Raw genomic sequence first — 21,713 nt, 5'->3', positions numbered from 1 at the left:
GAGGCCTTGGTGCCCTGACAGCAGTGTCCTGCTATTGTAAACTGTGGATTTAATATCATGCTGAGAAAAATAAATCACCACCAGGAAAGGCTGCGTGCTTAGATGCAGCCGGCTCCTGGAGGCCCTCTCCCAACAGGAGAACGGCCCTCAGTGGATGAATTGTCTCAGCTTCCTTTGAGTTTTAATTTCTATATAGATCAAAGGGTTATTTTCAACCCGTGGGATGGCTTGGCCCTTTGAGAAGTGGCCCCTTTTACAGGCGCCGTGGAGTGGGGTGATGGTCAGGATTTAAGGGTTGTTTCAAGCTCTTCCTGGATGCTGTTAAGTCCCCTGAAGTACATGTGAGCAGCCTTTTCTCCTAGAGGCGGAATTTGAGCTGTTTGGGTAAGGGGAATCACTTCTGCTCTCTGGCAAAATGATTTGCATCCATCGATCCTGTTGGCAGTAAAAAAAAATTTTGAGAATAAGTCATCACATGTGTTTGAGGAAGAAAGCTTAGAAAACCTGAAAGCAAAACACAACACAACAGAACACAAACCCATAGCAGAGTAAATAACATTCTTATAATGAATGTGTCAGCATTTTTAACGGAAGTGTACTCAAGCATGTGGTGATGCAGTATGTGTATACAAGCGAAAAGCACAAATGTAGTCAGTTTACATTCAGCCTCCCACCTCCAAAATACACTCACCAAAGCTCCCACTTGTGTATGTGGAATTACATCTCTGAATACTCCCTTGGTCCACTCCTCCCCCTCCTTTCCTCAAACACATATTTTGGTTACTTCCCTAAAGAGACATGATATATATGAGGAAACACCTCTCTGAGTAGTGTATAAAGTGTAATGTTTTGAAACACCAAGGACGTGGGTCCACCGGGAATCCTGAACACTGGTTTCCAGCCACAACTGTGCTGGAATGAAAATAGAAAACAATGAGGCATGTGCAGAGTCAGCTTTACTTTGTATCTCAGCTCAGCAGTTTTCCCGCTGTCCTAAACTTTCCAGAAAAAAAAACCAAGGAAAAAGAGGAAATGATCCGGTTTTAAAAATCCTACTAGTGAAGAGTGAAAATATCAGATGGCAGCCAGGACTGTGGGGACACTTATAAAAAAAATCAAAACTGAACCAATGGTGAAAAATCTCACTGTTCTTTGCTTGGTTGTGAAGACTCACGTATGTGCGCACACCCCATAGTAAACACCTCACTGCACACGTAAGTACACACGCAGTCATGCATTTTCATGGTGGTGTGGTACAAGCTGTATTTGGTTATCATGACGTACTAGTTTTATTTCTGCTGACCGCTTGCTGTGGAATCTTGGAAATGTCACTTTTATTCATTAATCAAATAATTCCATTTAAAATTTTTTTTAATTTTATTTTTGACTGCGTTCAGTCTTCGTTGCTGCGCACAGGCTTTCTCTAGTTGCAGCGAGCGGGGCTACTCTTTGTTGCGGTGCGCGGGCTTCTCGTTTTGGTGGCTTCTCTTGTTGTGCAGCACAGGCTTTAGGCGCATGAGCTTCAGTAGTTGTGGCATGCGGGCTCAGTAGTGTGGCTCACAGGCTCTAGAGCGCAGGCTCAGTAGTTGTGGTGCACGGGCTTAGTTGCTCCGCGACACGTGGGATCTTCCCGGACCAGGGCTCGAACCCGTGTCCCCTGCATTGGCAGGCGGATTCTCAACCACTGCGCCACCAGGGAAGCCCCAAATAATTCCATTGAACAAATATTTATTGAATGCTGGTTATGTTCAAGGCCCTATCTAGGTGCTGTGGAGGGTTAGATCAATCAGAAAACATGTTGTGTGACTTGAATATGCTTAGATGCTGGGGGAATCATGAAGAAATGCTCAGCGTTGAAGCTTGCTGCTACGGTGCATGCCCGTGAAGGAAGAACCAGCCTGCTGCAGGAATTCAGAGGAAAGGGCATGGCTATGTCTAGCTGAAAGAGGCTTCTTACAGGCAGTGAATACCATTGAGGTGGGCTTTAAAGGCCAGGTGGGCGTTTAGAGATGGGGAGGGAAGATTGATTGCCAGAGCTGGGGAAGCATGAGGCCTTTTGGATGACCAGGCCGCAGAAGAAAGTGGGGCTCTGTTTTGGTATGTGCTGACCATGAAGTTAAACTGTGTCTTAATTTCTCTAGTCCTCAGTTTCCTCCTCTGCAAAAAAGACGGTTGAAATTTCTTTTTGTTTCAGTGTGCCAAAGAAAGAAAGAGAGGATTATGTTTGTGGCCAGGCATGCCAACTGCCACTGGTCTTAGGCCTTAGTGCTTGAAAACAAATAGGATTTTAGCCCTTTATAAAAAGTAGACATCAAAAGGCTTTCTCCCCTCTTTCTTTTTTTAAAAATTATTTTCACCCCCTTTTTATTATTTTCTTATTTTAACATCTTTATCACTAGGTTACTATTTACTATAGGATGGGCTTGTGGAAACTTATTTGGTAAAGAGGGGAAAAAAACCTAAGTGATGTGTCAAGCCTTTTTCATGAATGGCGCAGAAATCCAAATTTACATAGTGTAGTTTAAGTTGAAAGGTTTGTTAGTGAAGTATTATTTCAAACATCTGTATATGCGTCTGTAAAAGGAGAAAAACCAAGACAGAAGAAGATGTGAACATCAAGTACATTCACATTTTTTCCCTATTATCAGTAGCATCCTTCAGAAAGTACTGATTAAAAGTGAAGGCCGTTTCCAGTTCTTGGTTTACTTGCCTCATAGCACACTAAGTCAAGGCTAAGCTGGGGGCCACCTTCCAGAAAGCACAGACTTCCTTTATGGTTGGAAATAATCCATTTTTTGTTTGACCTTCAGAATACTCATGGCCTTGCTGGAATATATGGGCCAACATTTGTCCTGGCAAGGCCAGGGCAGTTTTAAGTTTGGTGTCTTCAGGGATGGCTTTATAGGCCATTAAAAGCAGTGGGAGGAAGGGGACGATAGTAACTCAGACATTTGCATCCTTTCCGACTAAAAAATCAAGGGGGTGATTTAAAACAGGCAGTATTTGAAAACAAACAAACAAAAAAACTTCTTGCAGTTCCTATTTGTCTGAACTTCTGAGAACGCTCTCAAGGTCAGAGTGTTCTTTTGCAAATGACCTTGTCATGAAGAGGGGATTGCATCTCATTTATTACACTGTATTAATATCTGAAATCCTCTTCTGACTGTCAAATATGGACCATGGAAAGAGCACAGTTTCCATGCCTTTTGAACAATATGTTCTTCATGATGCTTTGTTTGTAAAAATATTGTCAGATGGTTGGGATTTGCCTGAGGGTAGTAATATTAATTGGAATTAGGCCTCATGGTAGCTTTTTCTGCTTAGGCCAGAGGCAGAGTCCGAAGCCTAAGAGTGAAAAGTTATTGCTCTGTTTATTTTTTCACTTTAATAGATGGCACTTTTTCTTCCCTTCCAATTTTATTGAGATATAATTGACATACGGCACTGTGTAAGTATAAGGTGTACGGCATAATAATTTGACTTACATATATCATGAAATGATTACCACAATAAGTTTAGTGAACATCCATCATCTAAGATACAAAATAAAAGAAAAAGAATTTTTCTCCTTGTGTTGAGAACTCTTAGGAGATACCCTCTTAACAACTTTCACATATAACATACAACAGTGTTAATTATTGGGTTGGTCAAAAAGTTCATTCAGTTAATGAGTATGTTCAATAAAGTTCTTGGTGAAAATGAAAAATATATCTTTTATTTTTACTTAAAACCGAACGAACTTTTTGGCCAGCCCAGTATACTAATCGTCATACATCACATCCTAGTTCTTATTTATCTTATAACTGGAAGTTTGTACCTTTTATCTTCATCCCATTTCCCCTCCTCCCACCTCTCTTATTATTCTTATTTTAAAGCAAATACATAACTAAAGTTATTGTTGTATACTGGGTTTTTGAGTACTTAGTGAGGTCAGTAATGCCCACTACTTACGGCCAGTTCGATTGTCAGATGTGGTGTTGCAAAGATGATAAATGATAAGGTAATCAGGGATTAGATGGATTCATATGTGGCAATATGAAGATATTGTCTTTAATAAGAATATCCATTATATGGGCATAATTGAAAATAATTGTAATTTACTTGAAATCTGGTATAAATTTAGGGGAAAAAAGTAAAATAATTACTTTTTTCCTGCTCATATAAAGGGATATAAAAGAATGCATGTAATTAAATTTCTTAATGCTTCATTTTGCTTTTGATGTGCTCACACCAGGTGAAGTTATACTTGAATGTTAACGCTCATAGCGTGAGTCTAAAGTTTCAGTTGCAGCCAATAGATGGGAACCACGGTTTCTAGTGATTTTCAAAATACGATCCCATAAAGATGAAGAGACCCCACAACTGAAACAGGTGGTGTGCTTAGTTTAAGTGAACATTTGGGAGTCCAGAAAGAATCCGACACTGTCTCATCACTGTCAGAAGTGATTCCAACACCACTGCTGTGCACCAGCCCATGTTGTTGGCCGTTAGTTGTACGGATGTTTGCTGTTCACTCAATGACAAAAGCAAAATAGCCAAAAAAAAAAAAAAAAAAGGATATAAAAGAATATGTCATACACTGTTAAGTTCACATATATATGTATTTTCTTTTTGCAGTTGAGAAAGCAGGATTGGTAAGTGAAGCTCAAGGGTTAGGTATGAAAAATAATTGAGAGAAATGAATAGAAAGAAAGAAAAATTGATGTTTGATAATCTTTGTTAAATATGTTCTCAAAGATCAGCCTCAGATTTAAAGTATTATGTACCTGTAGACTTTGGTCTCCAGTAGTTTTTTTTTTTGTTTGTTTAAATAAATGTATTTATTTATTTATTTTATTTTTGGCTGTGTTGGGTCTTCCTTGCAGTGCACGGGCTTTCTCTAGTTGTGGCGAGCGGGGGCTATTCTTCATTGCAGTGCGTGGGCTTCTTATTATGGTGGCTTCTCTTGTGGCCGAGCATGGGCTCTAGGCACGCGGGCTCAGTAGTTGTGGCTCGCGCGCTCTAGAACGCAGGCTCAGCAGGCTCAGTAGTTGTGGCACACAGGCTTAGTTGCTCTGTGACATGTGGGATCTTCCCGGACCAGGGCTCGAACCTGTGTCCCCTGCATTGGCAGGCAGATTCTTAACCACTGCACCACCAGGGAAGTCCCTCCAGTAGTTTTTTGATAGGAATTCAGCCTTGAGTTGAACTTTGAGATACGTTCTTTTCTTTTCTTTTTTCTTTTTAATTACCAAGCGACCAACCTTTTGTAGTTTGTTGATCTATTTTCTCCTCTTACTCTCTTTCTGTTGCTTTCTGCAGGTGCTGCTGTTTATTCTGGAATGCTGGGCATCCATATGTAGAATTAGGGTTTGCCCACCTCTGTCTTAACCAGTAATGGAGAAAATCTGACCCAATATTTTAATTCACAAATTGAAGTGAACTCATTGGGGTCCTAATCCAGTTCCTTGGTCTAAGCTCCAATTTCTAAAGCCCCCATTTCTTTATGTAATAAGTACATGAGTTACCACTGTTTAGGCTTCTCCACTCCTCTGTCTTTGCTTAGCCTTCTGTCTTCAGGTGTTTAGGAAGGGTCTTATCACAGCCAGCTTCTTTGCTTGTCAATGGATTTTATAACAAAACTATTAAAGTCCAAACTCTTTGTTAAGCAAATCCAATTCATTAATCTATTATATAGATATCTCACTTTATAAGAATTATAGAATTCTTAAAGAATTATAAGCTTATAGAATCCTTTGCTACCCATTATGTTAGTTCATTTTGGCAAGACAGGTAGTATTAGCCCCAGTTTCCCAGGGAGGAAACCGAGTGAGGTGGCCCAGGTCAAGAAACTCGTTAGTGGCAGAGCTTGGTGTAGAACCCAAGTCTTCGAAATCCAAGTTCGACCTTCTTCTGTGTTTCTGTGGTCCATGTGGTATGTTATGAGCTTCTTTTCTGATGGGAGAAGGTAGGATGGTAGGGAAAAAAGTGGTTCATTCCTGTTGATTTTTCTTATGTTTATTAGTAATTTCTTTATATTTGTATAGCATTTCCTGATTTAATTAAAAAAACCCAAAAACCTTTTCATTGTTTTCCTAACAACCCTGGGGATTAGCTAGGACAAGTAATATCCTTATTTTATCTTATTTTTTTAAGGTTTTTTTTTTAATGTGGACCATTTTTTAAATCTTTATTGAATTTGTTACAATATTGCTTTTTAAAAAATTTTTTTATGTTTTGGTCTTTTGGCCACGAGGCATGTGGGATCTTAGCTCCCTGACCAGGGATCGAACCCACAACCCCTGCATCGGAAGGCGAAGTCTTAACCACTGGACCGCCAGAGAAGTCCCCTATCCTTATTTTGAAGATGAGAACACTGAGGCTCAGTGAAGTGAAATGTTATTAGTTGAATTGGAGCCATAGCCCAGACCGGGTTGGACTAAGACTAAAGTGAATGAGAATTAAATGTGAACCGTTCCTTTCTGTAACATACATGGAGCATCTATAGTGTGTCAGTTGCCATGTTAGATGTCGTGGATTTAAAAATACCTGTTTTTAGCAGTTTGGGAGTAACAATATACACACTACTATATATAAAATAGATAACCAACAAGGACCTACTGTATAGCACAGGGAACTAACCTCAATATTTTGTAATAACCTATAAGGGGAAAAGAATCTGAAAAAGAATGAATGAATATACATATAACTGAATAACTTTGCTATACACCTGAAACTAACACAACATTGTAAATCAACTATACTTCAATTTAAAAAAATTGAAAAGAAAAAAAATACCTGTTTTAAAATTTGTCACAGTATGTCAGAGGTTTTTAGAGTTTGTGGGGTCGTGCTGGGGGTTACTTTTGTTTAAGGAAATCATTTCTCTAGTATGGAGGAGGGGGTAAATTTGGAAGACATTATGTTATAGAACTGCAGCCAGATATATGTTTACTTTTGTGAGTGCCCGTTTTATTTGCTGGTTTATTCATTTCTATGCATTAGGATAGAAAAATAAATATAGTTCTGTTTTGGCTCCCTGAAATAGTTTTTATATTTTCTGGAATTTCCTCACTTATTGTCTTTAATATTCCAAAGTTTTACTATGACTCATTTTGGCCATCCAATAATAGAAGAAGTAGGTGTAGGCCTGTTTGAAGAGGCTCATTAAGTAATTTTGGGGAAATATGTTTTTGAAGTCTGTAAATGTTAATTTTTGCTTGCTGTCGAGATTTGTGTCATGGGTATCAGTTTTGCATGTTCCTATATGTTTTGGATGGGAGAGGATGAAAAGTTATGCTAAAAGAGCTTAGTTATTTTTCTCTTTGGCTCAAATATGTGGTTTTACCATAAACTACTGAAAGTTTCCTGTTCTTGTTTGATAAAAAGGCCACTTCCATTCATTGTTTCCCTGCAACTTCCTATACTTTTCACAGTAAAAAAGGTTGAAATTGAGGATAAATTATGAGTTATCTCTGGGAGCAAAGAAACTCTATTTCATTTCAGGAAAAAACTTAAAAAAGTGAGCCTCCCTGAGTCTGAAACTGCAGTAATCCTCATTATATGCCTTTCCATACATAATCATGATTTGCAAGGAGTTCATTCTGATCCATAACTCAAACTAACATGAGAAGGCGAGGAAGAGTCATGTCATGACTTGATTTTAGAAAGCCGCAGGATGGTATCACTGTCCTGTACAGGGGCTTTCTGAGTGGCTTTGTTGTGTGTTTTCTTTGTGAAATGGCACTGGCCAGCACATAGCCTGCCCTGCGCTGTATTCATACCGTGGATCATTTGTACTGACTGGGAATAGGGACCACTGGTGGGAGTGTCTGATCTCCCTGACGGTGTCTGCTAGCATTGAGGGGAGAGTGAAGATGAAAGGAATAGTAGTTACACGTTCCATTGAGAACGGTGAATGTGAAAATGATGCTAAAATTGTAATCAATTGGGGATGTGCAGTTTGAATATCTCTTCATCCTGAAAACTAAAAAGAGGAGGAGGTATCATGAGAACTTTACATATATACACGAAACCTAATTGTATATTTGCTTTCACCTCTTCTTGAAAAGATAAAATTTCAAAAATGCTTGAAGCCCTAGAGCACTAGGAGAATAGGGCTTCTAGCACAGTGGTTGTGTGAACTAAATTCCCAACAGTTCACCCTTAGTGTGTAAGCTTCGCTTTCTTTGATGCTTGCCATTCAAATTAGATTAGTGTGGACAGTGTCTCTAATATTGTTGCTAATATTGTCACTCACATTATTATACATGGTCAATTTTACACCAGGTTTGTGTGTCTGGAGCACATGAAGGAAGCCAAAATGTTTGGTGAGTTACAAGGAAGATAGCTGTCAAAAGCCCATATAAGTTACACTGGAGGTGGGATGGCCCTCATCCAGAGCTTGTTGGCTTACAATTGAGTATCAAAGAAGGCATGTCATGGGCTTGAGGCAGAGACACAGGCTTGCAGCCAGAGTTGAGAAAATAGAAATATAGAAAGTATAAGCAGAACTATAAAACAGAGAAATATGGGACCATTTAATGTAGAGATAAAAACTAAAATCCCAAACCAAGTTTAATAAACTGTAATTAGTATCATAATGATGACCCTATGTCCTCAAAAAAAAAGAATTAATAAGTGATATTTAGGATGTTCAAAATATATACGATGGCCATGAAGTAATTATGTATGTAGTATGTTTTAGGTAGACTTACCTTAGAAATGACAGAAGTCACTTTCTTGAAAAGGAGTGAAGCCTTAGTTGTTTGGAAGATTTGCTTATGTGGGCTATCTCATTGCTAATCAGTGCTAATTAATGAGGCATTGATTGTGTGGCAGTCAGGTGGTTTTTTGGGCCAGTTGCAGTAGGTGGGAAGAAGGGAGGGAGAATGATATAAAATACTGAAAGAAGGAATTAATTATTACTGTAAATAATGGATTAGTGTAGTTTCGATATATTTTTCTGTGCAGATCTTGAAACAAAGCCCTTTTTGTTTTAGGAACTGGCATGCAAAGGATTTTATTTTCAAACTGACCATTTGAAAGTACTAGAACTTGTCTCCACGTGAGAAAAGGTGAATTCCTTCTGGCAGAGTGGTTTCCGAAGGTTTACTTGAGAGGAAAAGAGAGGAGCTAGTTGATCCAGAGTGGAAAAACACCGAAGAAAAGTTTTCCCCAAAATAACACACAGATTTCAGGAAAAGAAAAATTGCTTTGATTGAATGTGACAAACTAAAAAAAAAAGTTGAGCTTTGAAACATCATATGACACATCTGTTTTGAAAGGTTGCTTTGTCAGATACAGCTGTGTGTTTCACAGTACTTTATTGTGTGTGAAATTTTATCATGAGCATGCTCAGTAGATATCTTTCTGAACAGGTATCTCATTTATCCCAGTTTTAAAATTTGGGGGGAGAGTTTATTAAACAACAGTACATTAATTTATTTTATATTTATCTTTAGTTTAAATGCAATGTGATTGAATCAAACCCCTCTCTTTTAGCCTTTTATTAAACTAATAGCTCTGTTTAGATTTTATCCTTTAACAAGTTGCTTGTTGACCCAGGAATATCCAAAACTTTTGATTTATTGCATGGCATGTTTTAAAAAATTGAGATCACGGATTTCCCTAAATAACTTTAGCAAACCAATGCCGCTTTGTTTTTTTGCCTTCGTACCTACAGTAATGTAAATTATTGGTTTAAAAAGTAAAAAAAAAAAATCTTCCAATTCTAGAAAGGAGTTTTTGTGCATACTGGAGATGATTGCCTAGATCCCGGATTGAAACTCACTATAGAGTGTATTTCCTCTATTTTTAATGAGGCTGTATAAGAAAAGTTATGCACCTACGCTTTTTGTAAAATAACTCTTGAAATCACTGACCCTTGCTTTATAACGGGCCTCTTAAATCCAGACTTAGGAAGAATATTTTCTTATCCAAAGAACTGATTTGTTTCCTTTTTATGAGATCTTGGGAACGTCACATTTTCTTTTCTACCTCAACTGCTAGGAAACTCAGAGCTAGGTCTGGTGCTCAAATGAAGTTGTTTCCTAAGTTCTTCAATAAGGTTTGGTTTGGTTTTGGTTTTTTCATATCCACTTTTTAATTGATTGGCAGCTGAAGTTTTCTGGGCCTGTTTTTTTTTTTTTAAATTTTTTATTACCAGCCCCTCAATTTCCTTTCTAGAAGTAGTTGAGTATATAAATAATAAAGGAATATATAGCATGACATTTTGGTTGGATCAGTAATTTTCTAGGAATAGAGTCCATTAAAACTGGGGACTCTGGTCAGACCTGTCTTGGTACATTAATTTTTGCATCGCTGGGACCAGAAGCCAGGGCAGAACTTATCTAAAAATTAGGAGGAATTGGAAGCAAAGGTCTTTTTACCAAAGAGTTTATAGAGGCCTCAAACTCTCAGGGTGACAGTGAGGGCATCGAACTACATGGTACCAAAGTTCCTTTAAACTCTAATATTCTATGCTTCCTAATGCAAAAGGAGGTTGAGATAAGTTAAGAAGTATTTTTTTCAGAACATATTCCATAGTTGGAGAGATGATAATAATAATTATAGTTACATGATAATAAAAATGAGTTAATCCTAAGAACAGGTTTTGTTTGTTTGATTGAAGAATTCATTACTCAACAAATCTTTGTGAACACCTGCCTTATGCCAAGCGCCATGCCAAGCACCTGGGTGGATAGAGAGTTAGCAAAAGGAACATGGTCACTGCCTTCATGGGATTTCCAGCTAAGTAGAAGACACACAAACACATGCCAGAATAAATGAAACAATATGTTTATAACTAAAAGTTGATATTGGGTGTAAAGGAAAAGTGTAATAGGTATGACAGGCTTATGGAGTCGCTAAATTTAATCAGGTATGAAAATGTGGTTCTGGGCCAGGGCTGGTTATCTGGGCACAATCCTTCTGTCTTTCAAAGGTCTGTTGTCCCTCGGTCTACACTGAGAAGTCCTATCAGTGGTGCTGTTTGATTGGCCCATAACTACTGTGAACCTTGGAAATTTCAGCTCCATCAATACTCCTGAGGCTTTTAGCTTCACTGTGAAAGGAGCAAGAGCACATTAGTTCTTCATAGATTTCTCTACAAACTATCAGCTATTTCTTTCTTAACAGAAGCACCTGAGCAGCGAGCTAGCTTGCTTGAGGAAAGACTATGGTTTTGTATTGTAATTGGATTTGACGTATCACTGATGCTTGGTGATTTGGCATTCCTGGTAAGCATTCCTGCATTCCTTTAACAACCAATTGTTGAGTGCCCTGACTATATATAAAATCCTTAAAGTAAATGTATTTTAGTTCATGGCCCAGTTTGTACATATGGCTGTAATTAGTAATATTTTGCATGGCCAAACCAAAAGTTGGTAGATTTTCCTTTTTTAATCTCTTGCCTCCTATTTATAATCAGGACCAGTGGTTACAACCTTTGATTCAACTCCCGAACAGTTGAGGTTTCCCCCTTCCGTCCTTTCTGACCACTCCCCCACTTACAGCTTCTTGTCTTGCCACTTACGCAGACACTGCACCCCAGCCCTAACCAAGGGCTCAACCAGTCCCCGAGAATGCTTGTTGCAGCGTGTTATACCTCTGTGTTTCTGTGCATGTCCTTACCTGTGTTTTTCCCAGTTTTTTCTTTCTTATCAGACACCAGTTTACTAGAGGTAAAAAAGAAAAAAGAAAAGAAAAGGAAAGAAAATTAGTTTAGCGACTATCTTAAGTACAAGTCGAGGTCTGAGAGACAAATTTGGTGACGTTATCCCTCAGGGTTAATGAGGAGTGGCTTTCCAGCCCTGCAAGTTTCACTTTACCATAAAATGTTGCATTAGTAGGAATTAAATTATAATTTTTATTGGTTATGTACCTAAACTGAATTTAATATTTTGACTCCAGATCAATTATTTTCCTTTTAATAAAGAAGTATACTTAAAAAAACCTATTTTGTGTATCTCAAAAACACAGTAGGAGAAAACAGATTTCATTTTCTTCCATCCTCCAAATCTTCAGATTTGTTCTTGGTCCCTGTGCTGAACCATTTAGGCAATAACATTCCATAAGTTCTAATCTCCTCATAAATGAATTCTGTAGCTGGTTTTCCCTTCATTCCCAGCTTCCTTTAGACTTGTCAAAAAAACAGGAACAAGTGCACCATCTTATTGATGGAAAGTAAATGATGAGAAAGTTGACCAAGATGGTGCCAGATTACTGTCTTTCTGGATTGTGGGAATTCCCTGGAGGCAGAAACATGGCCTGTTCTCACCTTTGGGAGTTGTACTTCCAGATTGTGGTCAGAGAATAGGAATTTTTACCCTAATACTGAAGATAGTTTTATTTTAATCCTTCCCAGGGCAATTCTTAGAAATAATTTTTGGGGAGTAATGGCTAGGGAGTAGTATGAGAACATTTTATCTTAGATATTTTATTAATCATTCTAAAGGCTCATAAAGAAAACATTTTTTCAATTGGAGAAAATATTTTCATTCATTTATTTCTCCCCCCCCAGGGGGCTTTATGTTTCTAATAGTAAATGAAATTTGTAAAGTATTCGCATGTATAGGGTTTCATTTGGTCTATGAGTCGAGCCTGTCATAAAGTAAGAGAAAGCGAGATTATGGGAATCTTAAAGACAAGGTCAAACAACTAATAGTTGGCAGACCTGGATTTAGAATGCAGTTCTTGGATCTCCTGGTCCAGTGCTCCTCCTGTACCAGTATGTCTCTAATACAAGGACTCTTCTCTTGCAATGCCCAGTGGTGACTTCTGGGGCGTGCTCCTTCTGCTACCTTTTCTCTTCAGGTTATAAAAAAATATGAAACAAAACAACCCCACAGCGCTTCCCTGGTGGTGCAGTGGTTGAGCGTCCGCCTGCCAATGCAGGGGACACGGGTACGTGCCCCGGTCCGGGAAGATCCCACATGCCGCGGAGCGGCTGTGCCCGTGAGCCATGGCCGCTGAGCCTGCGCGTCCAGAGCCTGTGCTCCGCAACGGGAGAGGCCACAGCAGTGAGAGGCCCGCTTACCGCAAAAACAAAAACAAAAACAAAAAACAACCCCACATCCTCACAGTTGCGTAAATCCCCTCTGATACTTTTCCGTTGTATAGTGGTATCTTGCTTAGATGGAAGAGTAGAGTGCCTTTATAGCTTGGCACTTCCCAACACTTGGAGAATTTAGATTCTTAAAGAAGCTCTGCCCACTGTTTCCCTTTGAACATTTAAAGACACAACTTGAACACAGGAAGTTCTTCAACATGGTTGCACCATGATTTCAACACAACAATATGCAGCTATGCACTGGCTTTTGGCCCAAGAAGTTGGCGGTTGACTTCTTGGAAGAGGGTTGGTTTGTCAAGAGAAAGGTTTGGATTTAGATATTTACTTGGAGAATGAATGAAACTATGATAAGATATGCTTAAGGAATTGTTCTGTTTAAAAAAAAAAAAATCTGGCTGTTTTTTCCTGAGAAATCCACAGTACAGGTTTTAGAACGTTGTATATACACTCTTCTGCCTATCTTTTTCTTATCAAGGATAAGCTTTAGCCGTAAGCCAGGTTTTATTGTTGAAAAACCCAGGTGGAAGCTGTGGTAGAAGGTCCCCCTTTGGATTTTAATGGTGGTGCATTCCACAGCTCCATCCCCAAGGAGCCGTAGCTCCAGTGAGTTGTAATGTAAGATGGTATAAACACGAACATATGTTGTCTACACTGCATGAGCTTGGGGCCTTCCAGGTGCTTTTTCCTGGAACTTTGTTTTCGCATCATATCCTGATGCCTGTCACATTCCCTCTCATAAAGCTCAGTTAGAGCCAGGCTGTGCTATTGGCTGAGAAATCACCCTGGGTGTCCTTTCTTACAGATTCTTGCATCCTGTGGAGGTAGAAGGGATTTTCAGCTCAGGGGCAGAGTAGATCCTGCGGTGCCAGGCCCACAGTCTGTGGAAGTTTGTCCCTCTTCGCAGCTGACAGCATTGCGGAAGTCCCTGTGGGACAATAACAGAAACCCTTATTAACCAATGGTGTTGTTGGAATAAAATCTCCCCACTGAAGTGTCTTGGTCCCAGGCTATAATGTTACCCCTTGATTCCCTCTGCATCTTTACCACTTTTATTACAGCTGAACACACGCTCCTCATTAGTGCTCTGGGTGATATGGGGAATCAGTGTGCTGGAAATTATGTGGAATAGGTACCAGATGTTTGTGTCAACTTGGTATGCATTGGTGTTTAGAATGCTTAAGGATCCCATTTATTAAATGTGAAAATTACTTACTATACCTTCCCCTAAACAATAACTCTCCCCCTCCCCAACCCCCAATATTTTTCTCTGTGTTGCATGAGGTGTGATATTAATTTCTTTGGGGACAGATTAAATTTAATGTGTGTGCAGCAAATGCATCTGTTCCCAAATGCTTTGTCTGCATTTTGTCAAGTCTGAGGGCTGGCCTACAGCCAGTGGGGATGTGGGGTTCTGTAACTGAGACTGGAATGCTATGTTGCAGCTAAAGGATATAATGAAAGGGTGAGTCCGTTTACATTTTTTTCTTTAAGTGGAACTGGGAAGTTAGACATTCGTGTTATAGCCAGGCCTTAGGAACATTTCCCATGTGTGCAGATAAGCAGGCATTAGTGAGAAAGAGGAAGACAGTTGGTAAAATGAGAAATGAGCTTGTGCTTTCTCATTAAATTTATGAAGTCTTTTAAGTCAACCAAAAGGTTGCAAGTGTGAACCAAGCAGTTTATTTTATTATATTTTATTTTATTAGACATGAATTAATGTCTGTGTTTGGCTAAGGCATTGGCCTGTTCATCAAGTCCTGAGGTGAAGGAGTGGAGAATGCAGGGTAGAAGCAGGCAGTGCCTTGTCATGGGAAGAACTTGGATCTGGAGTCTGAGAGACCGCAGGTTCGAATCCCACCCTGCCACTTACTGATGGTATGTGACCTTTGGTGAGTTGCTTAACCTCTCTGAGGCCCAGTTTCCACCACTGTAAAGTGGGAGTTTTAGCACAATCTTTACAGTGGTGTTATGAGGATTAGAAACAGTATGTACACAGCATGTGGCTCAGAGAAGGTGCACGATAACTGTTTTCATGAAGAATTAAACCCTCGCTTATCACAGGGGTCCCACCATATGCTTCACAGTGTTCCTCCAGGTGGCCCAGCTGCTGAACAGAGGGCCCTGCTTGCTGAAGGAGGCCACTCGGTCAGGGCCACCTGGTGAGTTTCTCACCACAGGGTTTACTTGAATTTGTGCTGCCTTCAGGGCAGTAAACGTTTTTTACTCAATAGAAGTAGCATCTTATAGATGAATAGGGGCTGTGTGTCTGTCCTGGTGGCCAAGGAGGGTGTACTGAGCAGGAAAAACAGAGTCTGACTTAAGTTGGATTCTTTTGGGAATTACCCCCAAAGAATTCTGGACAGGCCATGTACTAGATGTCTGGAATAAACAGAAATATCCAGATTGGGAGGCAACAGTGAGGAACATCTCTGGGGGTGTGTTACTGTCAGGAAGCACTTTACTGAAATATTCACCCAGCTCTGTGGCTCGCAGCAATTTACTTATAGTGGGAATAATATCTGTTCTACCCACTTTACAGAATTTCTATAAAATGCTTTTTAATTATAAAGTACAGTGCAAGGTTAACAGGAGTGTTGCTTATGAATATTGTTGCTTTCAGCCAACATTTCTTTTTTTTTTTTTGGCTGCGTTGGGTCTTCATTGCTGCATGTGGGCTTTTCTCTAGTTGTGGCAAGCGGGGGCTACTCTTCATTGCGATGCGCGGGCTTCTCACTGCAGTGGGCTCTCTTGTTGCAGAGCACGGGCTCTAGAGCGCAGGCTCAGTAGTTGTGACGCATGGGCTTAGTTCCTCCGCGGCATGTGGGATCTTCCCGGACCAGGGCTCACACCCATGTCCCATGTATTGGCAGGCGGATTCTTAACCACTGCACCACCAGGGAAGTCCCTCAGCCAGCATTTCTTTCCGCCATCATCTGTGCCCTGTTGATTCTTACTGTGGTAAAGTAGCTTTTGCTGTGCCACTCAGCATCATCGCCAGAGCATGTGCTCACTTGCCTCTGGAGTGTGGGGGAGAGATTGCTCAGGGGAGGAAGGGCTGTGGGTTTCTAGCAGTGGCCACAAGAGAAGCTCCCAGCCCTCTGAGGCTGTCAGTGAGAGCCTACACTAGCAGAGCTCACAGGTCACAAAAGTGAGGAGGACATGAGTCAGGTCGGGTTTCGGAGCACGTTTTCCTGGTTTCGGAGCCTTTGTGACTGTGAGGTACTGTACTTGGGCCCTGTGGTGGTCATGTGAGAATCACGGCCACCTGCCTATTTCAGGCTTGTGTGGTAGAGCCTGGGGAGGGGATCAACTCTTCCCGGGTGGAAGCTCTTCTAACTGGAGTTGGATCTGACATTGTGTGGGCAACCCGTTGTAGACACCACCGTGAGGCCGGTAGGGAAGGATGGGAGACCAGTTTCTGGAGGCAGGCCGTGGCTGCAGGAGAGGGGCAGGAGGGCCTGGGGGCTGACCCAGGGGGTGACAGGATGAGGCCGGCGGTGTGCTGTGCTATGGGAGAGGGAGGATTGTTATGCCACCTGGAGAGAAGGATATTGCCAGACCGTGTTTGGCATGAGAGGACAAAAACAGGTTTGCATTTCCTGCCTTCTGTGACATTTGAGGGTGGGAAAGCCCTGATGAAGACTTGATTCTTAGCAACCAAAAACGTCACCTGCTTCAGCTCATGATCGATTTTTTTCGCTTTACCATAAGATTGAAGCTTTGGCTACTAGGTAAAGAGTCGAAGGAAGAACTCTGAGATAGAGTCTCCTATTGGTATGAAATCCTTTGCACATGGATCGCCTCGTTGTTCTTTCCCTTTTCCTCTCTTACTCCCTTCCGTCATTAATATTTGAGTGCACACTGTGTGCCAGACATTATGCTGGGCTGAGGGATACAGCAAAAAACAGAATGATTGGGTTCCTTTCTTTTGTGGTATTTGTAGTCTTTGGGTGTGTGCAGACGTTAAACAAATAATTGCACAAATAATTATATAAGTATAACCACATGAAGTGCAGTGAAGAGAAATAGAGAGTATGAAAAATGTATATCTAATGTTGTAAAAGAGGTAAGAGAAGCTTCCTTGAGAGATCTGAGTAGGAGTTCATCACACCAAGGCAGAGGAAAGGGATAGGAATGGTAGGGAAAGTGTTGCTGAAAGAAACCTTGTATGTGCAGGTCCTGGTGGGAAGAAGGTTGAAGTAAAATAAAGCCTGTATATTAATGAAGGCAGGTCAAGCTGTAAGTGTCAGAAAACTCAAAACAATATTGGCTTGAATAAGAGAAAAGTTACGTGTGTTTCATATTAAAAAAAAGAAAAACAAAAAACAGTTCAGAGCTAATTCAACAGCTCCATGTTCATCATGACCCAGGCAACTTCTGTCTTATTGCTTTACCTGACTCAGCATGTTGCTTCCATCTTATGGCCTAAAATGGCTGCTTTAGCTCTGTTCATCACATCTGTATTCCAACCAGCAGCAAGGAGGAAAGGGCAGAAGAACACAACTCCTTCCTTTCTTAAGAAACTTCTTAGAAATTGCATGTATCACCTCTGGTTACATATTATTAGCCAGAATTTCATCACATGGCCATACCTAGCTGCAAGCATTAGCTAGAACTTCCAGTACAATGTTGAAAAGGAGTTAAGAGAGGGGATGTCCTTGTCTTGTTGATCTTAGTGATCTTGATCTTAGTGAGAAAGCTTTTAGTTTCTCACCATTAAGTACATTAGCTGTGAGATTTTTTGTACACGTTCTTTAGACTAGAAGTTCCCATCTGTTTCTAATTTGCTGAGTTTTTTAAATCATGAATGACTGTTAGATTTTGTAAAATGCTTTTTCTGCTTCTATTGATACGATCATGTGATTTTTCTTCTTTAGCCAGTTAGCGAGATAGATTATATTAATTGATTTTCAAATGTTGCATACCTAGGATAAACCCCAGTTGATTGTGGCGTATAATTCCTTGTATACATTGTTGGATTCGATTTGCTAATATTTTGTTGAGAATTTTTGCACCTATGTTCGCAAGAGATATTGGTCTGTAGTTTTCTTGCAATGTCTAGCTCTGGTATTAGGGTAATGAGTTAGAATGAGTTAGGAAGTATTGTTCCGCTGTTATCTTCTGAAAGAGATTGTAGAGAATTGGTATAATTTCTTCCTGAAATGTTCAGTGGAATTCACCAGTGAGCCCATCTGGGCCTAACATTTTTTTTTTTTTTTTTTGGAGTATAGGTGCTTTACAGTGTTGTGTTAGTTTCTGCCGTACAGCAAAGCGAATCGTTTATTCATATACATATACATATATCCACTCTTCTTTAGATTATTTTCCCATATACGTCATTACAGAATATTGAGTAGAGTTCTCTGTGCTTTATAGTAGGTCCTTATTAGTTATCTATTTTGTATATCATAGTATGTATATGTCAATCCCAATTTCCCAATTTATCCCCCCCTTCTCCCTGGTAACCATAATTTTGTTTTCTACATCTGTGACTTTATTTCTGTTTTGTAAATAAGTTCATTTGTGCCTTTTTTTTTTTTTTTAGATTCCATATATAAGTGATATAAGTGATATGATATTTGTCTTTCTCTGTCTGACTTACTTCACTCAGTATGACAATCTCTAGGTCCATCCATGTTGCTGCAAATGGCATTATTTTGTTCTGGGCCCAACATTTTTTAATGAAAACTTTCACTTTACAGAGATACTAGTCCTGGAGGCAGGTCTGAGTCTGAGGCCTTGAGCGACTGGGGCACGCTTAGAAGGGTTACTTACGTTCATTGAACTCACTTTCCTGTTCTTTACAATGAGGATAATACGACCTCCTTATGGTGGTATTGAAAGGATGTATAGCATGTAGCACTGCCCAGCCTCTAGTGAGCACTTAATGGGAGCTATTTATTTACTTACTTACTTATTACTTACTTGCTTACTTTCTTTACTTACTTACTAGACCAGACTGACATTGTGTGTTGAACTGTTGAAGGCACCATGTCTTATATACCCTTGGAGGATGGGGTAGATAGTTCCTGTTTTTTTCCTTTTCCTTTCCTTCCTTTCCTTCCCTTCCCCTCCCTCCCTTCCTCCCTTCTTTCCATTTTCTTTCTTTCTCTCTTTCTTTCTTTCTTTCCTTTCTTTCTTTCTTTTCTCCTTTCTTTCTTTCTCTCTCTCTCTCCCCCCCCCCCACTTCCTTCCTCCCTCCGTCCCTTGGTTCCTTCCTTCTTTCCTTCCTTTCTGGGGCTTTTTGGCTTCAGGATGTATTAATCATATGTTGAACTTTTTTCTTTTTTAAACTTGGAGGACAAAAAAATTCATCAAGGCACCTCAACAGCCAGCACTACTCTAGTGTGTCTGATGGTCAGGGACACTCTGTACCGAGCATATTTAAACATTGACCCCAGTGGGTCTCTGTAAAGTGCAGCTCTTCCGTCACTTGATCAGAGTAAGCCTTGTACATTGCTTTCTCTTTTTTTTTCAACCTTGGTCTGACTTGTATAACACGTGGCTGGAGCTGCAGCCCATAAAGTGGGGGTCTGCCCCGTCTTAGACTCTGGTAGGACAGAGAACAGACACTCTTAAGGCAAAGAGTGCCCATTTTCAGTGCTGGGGGCATCCCCTCTCTGATTCCCTCCACCTTTGGGTAAGACCTTATCCTCTGGTTTGTTGCCAGTGAGTTTTGCTCTCGCCCAGTGTGGAGATGAGCAGTGTGGTGACTTAAGACCCTAATGGGTGATGGTGGTATGTAAGGAGGAGGGCAAGTCAAGCAGATTGCAAGCCTTTTGCAGACGTGTTTTAGGTGGAACTATAGTCCAGTCAGAGCTTTGTACATACATACAAAAATGGAACTGTAAAGTATTTTTATTTGTGCTTAATTTGTGATAATGGGAAATTCATGGCAGGAGACTGTGAAACCAATTCAGAAGGGTTTCCCAGTGTTGGTAGCAATAGCCACAGCAAGTCGCCAGGGTCAATTCCCTCTGCAGGTCCAGAGCCCAGCGCCCAGTGCAGGAGTAGGAGACTTCTTCTGGAGCTCTGGGCTGTGAGATATCTCACTGTGACTGGTGCGGGCAGGAGGAGTGGGTGGGGGCACCTGCTCATCCTGTTTGCTGTGCTTGGGGAGTTCAGGGAATCCTGCGTCCAGTACCTCCTGACTTTGCTGCTGTGACATCTTCCTCTACCACCTCTGTTTCTCAGAAAGCAGCCGGGTGCAGGAGAGCAATACGGAGGGTGGCAGTGATTATTTGAGAAGGTACATACTTCATTTCAGATAACAGTTGATAACTGTTATCAACCTAGATAATTTCCGTGAGTTCTGAAATAGACTTGCACACCAGGTGGGGTATCTGCATATAGCACAGCAAGTGGGGATACAGGATTGTCTGGTTTGAACTGTATTTGCATTTTAGACTGGGGCTAATCCCGGAGGGTATTTTTATTATGTAGAAGTCAGGAAGAACTACTTGGAGTGCATTCAGGTCTTTTATCGGGTTCCATTTGGAAGGTCGGGGTTTAGGATGCTGTATGTTCCAAGTCCCAGTCTCCTCAGCTAATTGAGGACAACACCAAGCTTACAGAGGTATGTGAGGTTTAAGTATCGCTGAGTCCCTTTGATTTCTGGATGTCCTTCCCTATCAGTTCAGCTAATGTATGTCACACCACTGTAGCAATCTGTTTCCCCTTATTAGCTGCATATAGCCAAATCCAAGTCCCCAGAATGGGGCCCTAATCACTGATCAGAGACGGGGCAGTGTTTTCTTTAAGCTCAATGATTCGTTTAATAAATATGTTTTGGGCATTTCCTACACGTGAGGCACTGTGATGGGTGCTGAGGATACAAAGAGAGTAACCCACAGCTGTCAGGGAGGTCCCACTGGACTGGCAAAGACGGACATATACACTGGTGGTTACAGTGTAGAAAATGAAACAGCCGAGACAGGCAGAGGAATTATGGGAGCACAGAGGAAGTGCCCCTTCCTCAGCTTGGGATGTTTGTTTTGGGGGTGGAAGTAGAGTGGACGAGGAATTTGGGAAAAGGAAACAAGCTTGAATAAAGACATAGAGTGAGAAACATCATGGTATGTTTCGAGACATTTAAGCCACGTGGGGTTCCTGGAGGCGGAGGGCTTAGGCTGGAGAGCTAAGAAGGGGCTAGATCAAGAAAGGCCTTCGTGTGCCAGGTGAAGGAGCACAGACCAGCAGTTCTCAAGGGACGGGACATAACTGCAGGGCTGGGCGGGGCAGGTCTTTGAATCTGGAATAACCATTCAGTTGAGGACCACGCTGGGTTAGGTGAACCTCGTCTGTATGGAAGGAAGCTCGGAGAGTTTGAGACCAGAGGCTCCTTTCAGGAAGATCTGCAGTTGTCTAGGGATGGAGACAGTGAGTGCTGCAGGAAGTAGAGACGGGGAGGAAAGGATGGATTTCAGATTTAAGTTCTGATTGCTTAGAGGAAGGGAGAATGAGGAAGTAGGAGCCAGGCATGCCCAGGGTTCTACTTTTTCTGTCTGAGGCTCTGCTCGTATCCTACCTCTCTTGGGAGGATCTTTCTGACCTCTCTCAAACTTTGCTGTACAGCTCTGGCCCCAGTTGCCTCTGCTCATTGCATCTTGCTTTTGTATGTTCTTAAGATTGTTTTGCTTTCCCTAAGAAGGGGAAGCACTTA

The 21,713-nt window shown here is 40.8% G+C and overlaps 1 protein-coding gene across 8 annotated transcripts in view; it reads left to right on the top strand.

Moving 5' to 3' along the window:
- Positions 1-21,713, top strand: part of TGFBR3 (transforming growth factor beta receptor 3) — a 205,164-nt gene that overhangs the window by 68,500 nt on the left and 114,951 nt on the right. Inside the window, exon 1 of one of the 8 annotated variants that reach the window (XM_079902219.1) lies at positions 6,951-11,219. The exons of the other annotated variants lie outside the window; for them this stretch is intronic. The gene's annotated coding sequence lies outside the window, so the exon portion shown is untranslated. Of the gene's footprint in view, positions 1-6,950; positions 11,220-21,713 lie in introns of those variants that run through there. 8 annotated transcript variants of the gene reach the window in all.

The sequence above is a fragment of the Stenella coeruleoalba genome (assembly GCF_951394435.1).
Source record: "Stenella coeruleoalba genome assembly, chromosome: 1".
Classification (NCBI taxonomy): Eukaryota; Metazoa; Chordata; class Mammalia; order Artiodactyla; family Delphinidae; genus Stenella; species Stenella coeruleoalba.
Note: the sequence above shows the minus strand (reverse complement) of the source record. Positions and strands in the feature narration are given on the sequence as shown.